The following is a 10,006-nucleotide window of genomic DNA, read 5'->3' on the forward strand; positions in this document are numbered from 1 at the left end:
AGGCTCACTCTGGGCCAGGCGTGGTGTAACAGGTCTCACACGTGGATTCCCAATTCTATCCCTGTTGAAAACATAGATGCTATTTTTAAAAAAGATTTTATTTATTTATTTGACAGAGAGAGATCACAAGTAGGCAGAGCAGCAGGCAGAAGCAGGCTCCCCACTGAGCAGAGAGCCCGATGTGGGGCTCTATCCGAGGACCCTGAGATCATGACCTGAGCCGAAGGCAGAGGCTTAACCTATGAGCCACCCAGGTGCCCCCATAGATGCTATTTTCATCCATGTTTTACAAAGGGGGATTGAGGCTTAGGGAAGCCAAGCTACTTGTCTAAGCCTGTCTCCATCCTTTAATTGCCAAGGAATCTTGAGCTGGCCACTCAGGCTCTGTGCTTCAATTTCTTTATTGGTCAAATGAAAATAAAACCTACCTTGGAGTGTTATTGGGAGGATTTATTGAAAGGATGCAGTGAAAGTAACTATTAAAACCCACCGATTTGCAATACATTATTATAAAGGCTCTGACTTTCCAGCACACAGTCTGGAGACCTAGACTCCAATTTCCTCTCCTTGTCTGTGCATTCTACATTGCTGTCAGTTGAGGTAACAAATGTTTTCTTCCTTTCTTGAATCCTGGCCTTTCTGTAGATTAAGAGTAATTACTCCCAAATGGATACATGAAAGTCCAATTTATGCCTAACATAAATCAAGCCATCCATAAATATGCGTTTATATTTTATTTATTATTCTTCATGAAATCTATTTCAAGTGAAAACAAACAAATCCACTTTTCCCCTTTTAAATGATCTCAGCCCCAAAGGCGTCTTTTTGCATTACTCTTCCAGCAGAGGGCACTGTTTCTCTATAAAGCAGGTGATCTTTCAAACAGGATCATCAGATTTTGGAGGGGGTACAGTTTCCCAGAAACCCCAGAAATTGATGCATAGCAAAGTACTAGGAAGGAAAAATAGGAAAGATGCCATTTGGGTTTACTTTCCAAAGAGAATTTTCAGCTAGTGCAGGAATGCCGGTGCTTGTGTTTCTTAATGGGTCGATTTTCATTTAGAAATCACAGAATGTGATTAGAGCCTTACAGACCATTTAGCTCACAGATCACAAAGAAATAGCCTGTGAGCTACATTCAGCCCACATTCATGTTTTCTTCCTTTGCATCATCATCAGCATCATCATATCATTAGATTAATATTAGCTTAAGCAGGGGATTGAACATAAAGATTTCTTAGTATTTCTTTGAAAGCGAATCAGAAGCTCTCATAACCCTGAGCCCACAGGCCACCATGATGGCAACTGGCTGGAATTCAATAAATTCCACTGTTTTGGACAGGGCAGGTTTTGCTCTCTCCCTATAGTCCCCATCCAGCCTGCCTCATGGGTTTACATCAACTATCTAGACCCAAAAATACTTGAGTTTACAACCTGCAGATTCTGGTCCAAGTTCTTCATGTTACAGATGAGGACTATGAAGCCCAGAAACAGGAAGACCCATGCTCAAGGTCACACCACAAGGAGGCGCGAAGACCAGGCTAGATACCAGGCTTCCCAATGGGGTTTCTTCAAAATGAAGATTGGTCTTGGCATTTGCTTATGCCTTGGTAGGCAGGAAGCTTCAGCCCTTGACTCCTCTCGCAGGAGGCTGGTGCTCCCTAGCAGGTCAGAGGGACCACGACAAGGGTCCAGACGGTGTAAGATGCAAACTGGAGGAGGGCAGAAAGAGAGAGGGGAGGCTCGGTTTTGTTTCTCAGACTTTTGATTTCTTCTATGGATGGGACAGGATTTGCAGAATGGAGTCAAAAAGCCTTAGTTCTTCAAAATGTCTGGGCTTTTGTTGCCTCGTCTGTAAAATGGAAAGCACTATTACTTTGTGGAGGTTGCATGAAAATTATTCATTCTATGAGTAAAGTGTCTGTGATCCCTCCAACCCTTCAATTATTACCTGCCTACTAGATGGCAAATACTGAGGGCACAGCCATGCCTGGAACGGGGTGGGGTTGGGGGGGGGGTTAGCCCTCAGGAAATGGGAACAATTATTGAGGAGAAACAGGAGAGACAGGATCTCTGTTACTCAGTGCAGACTCTATGCCTTTAGCCTCAAGCCCTCCATGGCCCATCAGCTCTTTTCCTAAACCTGTGGTTCTCACCTTGGTTGCGTATTAAAATGTCCTGGGGTGCTTTTACAAACCTTGATAGCCAAGCTTCCTCCCAGACCAAGTGAGTCAGAATCCCTCCGGGTGGGATCCAGTCATCACAGCTGTTTAAAGTGACTCGTGTCACTGCAGTGTGCAGCACAGTTGAGGACCACTGTCTTAAATCCTCTCCCTACCCTGCCACAGCTCCAACCCTCTTCCTGACCTAAGAACCACCATAGGTATGCACATCCCTTCCCCCAGCCCTACCCTTGCCCCTGGACTCTGGGCAGATTCGTTAAACCCCTCTGAGCCTTCTTTTTCTTATCAGAATAACAGGGCTATTGAGGAGACAGTTGGTAGCCTACCAACATCCAGGATCTCCTTGTCCTCTCCAAGAAGAAGGCTGATTTTGGAAGCGGACAAGCTCTGGGGGTAGGTCTGGCTGGCCTCAGGGTTATTCAGTCATCCTTGTTTTGCAATGATGGGTTTAGAGATGAGACTGTGGACCTAAATCTGTTAGATGAGACCTGAGAGGAGGTTTCTAGGAAAAGCTTTCTTGCTCTTGAAAATGAACAACTAGGGTGCTGGGTGGTATCTTGATTTGACACTGGAAGCTGCTGCCACCATCTCGTGACCCGGTGGGAGCAGCACTGGGGCACAACATTTAATGATGAATATTAACAGGAGTTTTTAGAAGATTAAGTCAGAAAGATGATGAATGGAGAGCTAATATCTGCTGAGTCCCTCTCATGTTCCAGATCGCCTATTAGGTCCAGTATGAGCTCATGTTTAAGTCTGACAGCCATGGTCAGGTCTGCTGATGGAGTTAGATCTGTCGATTTTAATTTCAGCTCTATTTTTTAGGTAAATAATTTTTTTAAAGGATTTTATTTATTTATTTGATAGACAGAGATCACAAGTAGGCAGAGAGGTAGGCAGAGAGAGAGAGGGAAGCAGGCTTCCTGCTGAGCAGAGAGCCCAATGCTGGGCTCAATCCCAGGACCCTGAGATCATGACCTGAGCCACCCAGGTGCCCCAGGTAAATAAACTCACCAAACCTCAGTTTTCTTATCTGTGAAATGGAAATAATGGAATCTACACATCACGTGATTTTTGGCAGGATTACATCAATGAATTAAATACAGAAAAAAATGCATGTAAATAATCTAGCACACCATTAAGACTCCACAAAACCATGCATTACATTTTTTAAAAAATAAACTCTTGAAACCATGTTATTACTGTTATTACGGTTCTCATCATCTGTTCTCACTCTTTACATAGGAATAAAATGAGAACCACAAAGCCCATTGACTTGCTTAAGATACCACAGTTTGTAAGTGGCAAAGCTGAGGTTTAAACCCCAGAACTCTTACTCTGAATCTGTTGCTTGCACCTTTCCTCTGATCTCTGCTTGTCATGCTTGCTTGAGGAAATCCCCAAATTCTCCTGCAGCAGCTGAGAAGTGCCTGGGGGATCCTTCCATTAAGGTTTGGGAGCAAACCAGGTGAAAAGGAGAAGCTGAGCCCAAGGCATGCCCGTGACTAACTGTGAAAGGCAAGGAGCCCTTCAGTAGGACACTTACTAGGTTTGCAAATATCAAAGGATGGGAGGGCCACAAACTATCAGGGTTCGAAGAATCCTTTCGAGATCAAATAACCCAACCTCATCCCATGTTGAAATTCTTAGTGGCTCACCCCTTGAAATGGGGGCTTCCTACTTCCCAGAGCAGGGCCGTTTTAATTCTTAAAGTATTCTACCATTTGTTGAGACAACTCTTTCCTCTCTTGAACTTCCATCGATTATTTTAAAACTCATTCTTTTGCTGCATGGCAGACCACCCTTTAGAAAGGCGGTGATGACAGCTCATTCACCTGAGTCTTCTCCTCACCTCCAAGCTCCCCTCCCTCAGCTTTCCCAACTGATCCTCTAACTGTTCCAGTTCTTTCCAGTCCCACTACCATCCTGACACCTCATTTTTAAAAACAATTTTATTTAAGAGAGAGAGAGAACAGCACAAAGGGGATGGGAGAGGGAGAAGCAGACTCCCCACTGAACCAGGGAGCCCAATGCCGGGCCCGATCCAAGGACACTGGGATCATGACCTGAGCTGAAGGCAGACGCTTAACCGACTGAGCCACCCAGGGATCTGCTGGCCCCTCTTTTGACACAGGGAGACAGAAATGGAATCAACACCCACTGGATGATTACCTAACAGTTAGAGCTGTTCAGCAATGGATCAGTGGCTGATATGCAACATTATTGCTTTATGTAAATTAGACCTTAAGAATCACTGGGTAAGGGGGAAACAATCGCCTTATGGGGTGGGCATCTATTGTTTGTTTGTCCAACATCCCTACCACCTCTTATGGAGCTGGGATTAAAATTCACTTGGGTGAATGATCAAAGTCCTCCAGTACAGTCTGGCTACAACAGTTAACAAGGTGCGCCACTTCTCTCTAGCTGAAGCAAAATATGGCCCTTGCTGGGTTGACCAGAACTCCCCTTCCTAATTGCGCGTGTGAGTGGCTAGAGACACTGGTTGTCACAGGGGCTCTTGGACAAGCTGGTGCGTAGTTCCTGCAAAACCCCTGAAGTAGCTAGCTTCCTCTTCCTGTCTTACTAAGCCCATTTCCCCACTTTTCTTTTGAAAATTTGAATTCCTTTGTATTTTCCAGAAAACTTCTTCCTGGCATATATTAGCTAGATACAGTTTCTGTTGCTTACATGTAAAGACCCCCGGTTCACGTGGTAATAGAATAGCAGGACAAATAATACTATGGAATACTAATTAAAAAGTCTCAAAACATAGATAAAGAGAAAAATAAAGATAACATTTACTTTATATTATTATACTTTCTGTACATGCTGTATTTATTCTATATCGTATATGTGTATGACAAATATTTTTTATTTTAATTTTTTTTAAATTAAGTTTTTATGGTAGGATAACATGTGCCCACTGTGGAAAATTGGGGGGGGGCAGAAAATCGCACGTTACATATTACCTATATAAAATCATTGCTTGGCTGCCAAAAGTGTGAGTCTATGCCTGAGGGCAGAACTTAGGCCATTCCACACCAGCCTGATTTCTTGGTTACCTTTGGGTGTGTTTTTATTTCACTGGGAATGTGGGCCAGTGCTTATTTTCACAGCCAAATTAATTAATGAGAAAATCCTCAGACTTTCCATCGATCATTTCCAAACACCCACTTTTGATGAGTCAGTTGCCATTTGAACAATATAGGATAATTTTCAAATTAATTAAAGCGAGACAACAATACGGCCCATTTCTTACTCAAGTATCTCCAAGGGATTCTGACTTCATTAATCTTGGGACTAGCACTCTCAAACAGAGGAAGGACATTAATCATGTCTCTCTGGTGGGGGAGGGGCCGGACCCAGAGAGTGAGCGGCTTGTCGGGTATAGGGAAATGCTAGGGTAATTGGGACTCTCTCCAGCTTGGAGTCTTTCTCATTTTTTTTTTTTTTTCTCCACCAGACAATCAATCAGCGATATCTGTATATTTAGTGGATAGCTATTATGTGCTAATTGTTTTGCCAGTACATAGGAGAATGTGAAACACAGATGACGTTGGGATCTAGTTCCCACCCCTCTCAGCCCAAGGAGCAAGAAGAGACAGATGTGTAAGGTGCAGAGAGATAAGACCATGGTGTTCATTAAGTGTAAAGCAGCTGCTATTTTCTTTTCTGAATACGGTGTAAAATCAAGTTTCTTAGTATTTGTACCTTTCCTCTGCTTCTGTAAGTATTTTTAGGATATGCTAGGCACATTGCTGGGGTAGAACCACTAGCCAAGCTCTCTTCCACATGCTATCCCTTCTCTCAAGGGCTTGCCACCACCCCATGAAGGAGGCACTTCCATTTGCATCCTGCAGGTAAGGCCGTGGAAGGCAGGGAGCCCTCTCCCTCTGTGCAAGCTCTCCCTATGTGATTCCATGTCCTAACCTCCAGCATGCTCAGGTGTTCCGGACCTTTCTCCCTCTCCTGAACTCAAGGGTCATACCCAAGTCCCAGCAGGCCTCTCCACCTAGAGGTCCTGCAGGCGGGAGGGATCTCACTATGCCTCAGAGCAAAGCTGTCTCATTTCGTCCCCCAAACCTGTTCTGCCTCTTTCCTTTCTAAGTCCCAGCAAACCGTGTGTCCACTAATATCCTGGCAGGAGTTCTAAGAGTCAGCCTAGATGCCCCCTCTCCTGCATGCCCTTCTCTGGTTCAATCATCCATAATTGCTACTTCTTTCAACTATTTCAAAATCTTCGCTGTCTCCCTCTCTATGACTGTGGTTCAGGCATTCCCCCTTCATCTGCTACTTACTAGCCAGCCAGCCTGTCTCTTCTTCTCATCTCCCTTGGTGCCATCTCCCATGCTTCAGCCAACAGGATTTTCATAAATGCTTATGGTCATGCTATTCGCCTCCTTAAAAATCATTCAATGGCTCTCCAGTGCCTGGGCTACAGAAGCCAAACTTCTCTGCATATCATAAAGGTCTCTCAGAATCTGTTTTCGGTCCACTTCCCGCCTTCTTGACTTGTCCCCTCCCTTCATCACCCAAAAAAACTCCCATTCATCTGTCAAGATGTAGCTCAGATACTATCTTTACTACAGGAAGACTTCCCTAACCCGTGAGATGGAAAAAAAAAAAATCTTGGGAAGGAGGAAAATGAGATTAGGTATTTCTGTTTCTGACACCTTCCCTATAGGGTCATCCCAGCTGTGACTTCCAGATGTCCATCAGAACACCTTTCAAAGTGATCGTCCCCAGACAACTCTTCCCTTACAGGTTCCTATAGCCAATATCCTCCCCTATTGTTTTGGACCCGGGTTGGTAACAGCCCTGCTACAGCTAGTCTTGGGTTCCTGCATAGTCCCTGGGAGTCCCCAACATCCTGCCGCACCCCTGCACACGAAGGACCCATTGGTAGATAAAACTCTCCTTGTATTACCCGACTTTGGGTATCCCACCTGTTTCCCATGGCAGCCCTGGATCCACCAATATTCTGCAAATTTCAGAATCACGTTTCCCCCTGTTCTCATTTCCAACCATATTATCTTCACTTCTGACTGATCTCTTATTGGACTTGGTTTGTAACTCTTTGGCTTAATTCTGGGGGCAAAACAGCTTTTCTATCCTATTTGTCAAGAGAATGAAAAGACTATATAAGTTCCCAACTTTCATTTCCAATATATAGAACTTATCACAGGAATAACAACAAACCATGTTTCTCTCTCTCTCTCTCTGTTAGACTGTGAGCTCCTTTCCCAAGGCATAACTCTGTCAGAATATAGTAGACACTCAGTAAATAGTCAGTTAATGAATAAGCTGCTAGCAGGCACTTAATAAATATTTGTGGAATAGATGAATGGAATAAGAACTGGTGCCCTAAATTTGAGAGCCTTAGGGGCTGCTCTTGTTAATAAGTGAGACCCCTTTCCTCTTTTGTCTCCATGCCAGGATACTGGATTGTTATCTTGCCAGACCTGGGAATTTCCTGAAAGGAGTTAAAAACATCTCTTGTACCCAGAGCACCTCAGGACCACGTACTCAGAGAAGGCACGCTTGAACCGCTAGCCAAACCCTTGTCCCCATCTTCTCTCCCTTCCCCCTCATGGCCCCCTTTCAGATCTGACAACTCTGCAGGAAACCAATTTGCTGTTAATCACCAGGGAGTTTTATTTACTTTGTTGAAAGAATTGAAAAGCAGTCATTTTTATTAGTGCCACAGCTGGTTCTCCCATCATGGAAGATGGAGAATAAGCCGTCTTCGTATGGCTGAATGCAGAGAGCTACAACCTCATTATTCATTCTGGTAGGAAGCAGGCCTTTATAATGAGCAGGGGGGGAAAATGCCCTGACCCCTCATTTATAAAGGGAACAAATCTTAGTTTCTGGAGTGACATCGCCACTGCCACCATAGAAAGAAAAGTTTATTTATTTATTTATTTATTGGTTACATAATAGGAATAGCTTTAGAGGCCTCATTGAGGGGGAGGGGAAAGAGTGTAGGCTCTGGCTTCCGGCCAGCTGGGGTTTGAACCCTGGACCTGTGTCTTGTCAGCTCTGGAGAGAGGGCCTGGTAATTCTCCTGAGCCTCTTTTTTCTTACCTGTGAATTAGAAATACAGGTCTCCCCTGCTTTTCCGAAGTGTGTGTTATGCCACATTTTCTTCATGAAGAACCTACACTGGTGCTTGTTTTTGCTCACCGGAAGAAACCTGAAGAGGCACTGAACATAGTCAGTCAATCAATTGATCAACCAATCTTAAAAAAAGAAAAAAAGGGGCACATGGGTGGCTCAGTGGGTTAAAGCCTCTGCCTTTGGCTCAGGTCATGATCCCAGGGTCCTGGGATCGAGCCCCACATTGGGCTCTCTGCTCTGCGGGAAGCCTGCTTCCTCCTCTCTCTCTGCCTGCCTCTCTGCCTACTTGTGATCTCTGTCTGTCAAATAAATAAATAAAATTTAAAAAAAAAAGAAAAAGAAAAAGAGGCAAAAAGCAAACAGAGCCTTCATCATGGGTCTTGCAGGAGCACCTCCTCTGGCTGGCCGTGGCCCACCAAGCACCCTCCCTGGGAACTCCACTCAGGACCGCAGCAGCCAGCTGCCAGAGCGCGATGACCGGTGCCCGGGAACACCATCAGCTGCAGAAACCTGCAGTACTAGACCAGCTGCCCAGGGTGGGTGGATCCAGCCCCGGCCTCCCTCTCCTGCTGCATCTCCCACCCCACAAAGCCCGCATCTCCGCTGCGGTCGCACTGACCTGTGACCAGTTCCCCAGACTGTGCCATCCTTCCCTGTGCTTCTCTGACTTGGCACGTATGTCCTCTCCGCCTCAGTCACATGCCTTCACTTCCCTTGTTCCTCTGGCAAACTTCTTTCCTTAAAAGTGACGGTTTCTCTGTGAATCCCATGCCTCGGTTTCTCCCCTAGACAGACGCGGTGTCCTCCTCTGGAGGGTGTTGCCACACGCCGCGATGGACCCGTCTGCTCTCGGTGTTTGTTCCAAGTCCCCATCTGTAAGCTCCTTGAAGAGCAGGAACCATGGGCTTCCACTCCTGGGTGCCTGGAGCTGGCGCAGGGCCCGCCAGAAGTCAGGGTCCATGAATGACCGACTGAACACAGGAAGGCTTAAGAACAGCACTTTTCGCTTTGCCTGGATACGGCAGACACTGCTGATGGGTTAAATTTATACCATGTTGGACCTCCCCCACTTTCCCGCTTCCACCATAGAGACACCCCAGTCATTAGGGAATGGGGGAGAGCCCTGTCACCTAGTTTTACCCAAAGAGAAATCGGAGGACGTCTTCGGGGGGTACTTGTTCCTTGCTCTTCGACATCCTAACGAGATCTTGGGACAGAGTATTCAACTCTCAAAGCTCATTTGCCTTCAGGTAGCCTCATCATGTGACGTGTGAGCAAAAGACCGCCTTTGGAATCAGAGAAACGAGTTCCATCTGCAGGGCTTTGTATCCGACAACCAGTGGGACACGAGGGCTCCAGACGCTGACCTGGGCGACAGAGAGCCGGGGTTCAAGGGCTCTCACAGTGTTTGTCCTTGGGCAAGTTATCCAATCATCCTGTTTCTCAGTTTCTTCATCTGTGAAGTCAGGGTAGTAACAGTGCCCGCCACACAGGGGTCAGTAGGTTAATGAATATAAAGTGCTCAGAATAAAGACTGACACAGACTTCGGGCTGTATTCGTGTCAGCACTATTTCGACTACTAATACTGGTTGTGCAACCTTCGGCAATTTCATGTGCTTTCTTAGATTCGGTGGGGGGAATCTATAAAATGGGGGTGTTAGAAATGCCCGTCTTGCAGGTTGTGGTGAGGATGGCAATTCAC

At 45.6% G+C, this 10,006-nt stretch overlaps 1 long non-coding RNA gene across 1 annotated transcript; it reads right to left on the minus strand.

Moving 5' to 3' along the window:
• Positions 1 to 721: 721 nt before the first annotated feature.
• On the minus strand, positions 722 to 9,149 carry LOC131809717 (uncharacterized). The gene is made up of 2 exons (XR_009345270.1): positions 8,923 to 9,149; positions 722 to 1,852 (listed from the first exon to the last, which is right to left on the minus strand). It is a non-coding gene; the product is annotated as an uncharacterized LOC131809717 (long non-coding RNA).
• Positions 9,150 to 10,006: the final 857 nt, after the last annotated feature.

The sequence above is a fragment of the Mustela lutreola genome, chromosome 10 (genome assembly GCF_030435805.1).
Source record: "Mustela lutreola isolate mMusLut2 chromosome 10, mMusLut2.pri, whole genome shotgun sequence".
Taxonomy (NCBI): Eukaryota; Metazoa; Chordata; class Mammalia; order Carnivora; family Mustelidae; genus Mustela; species Mustela lutreola.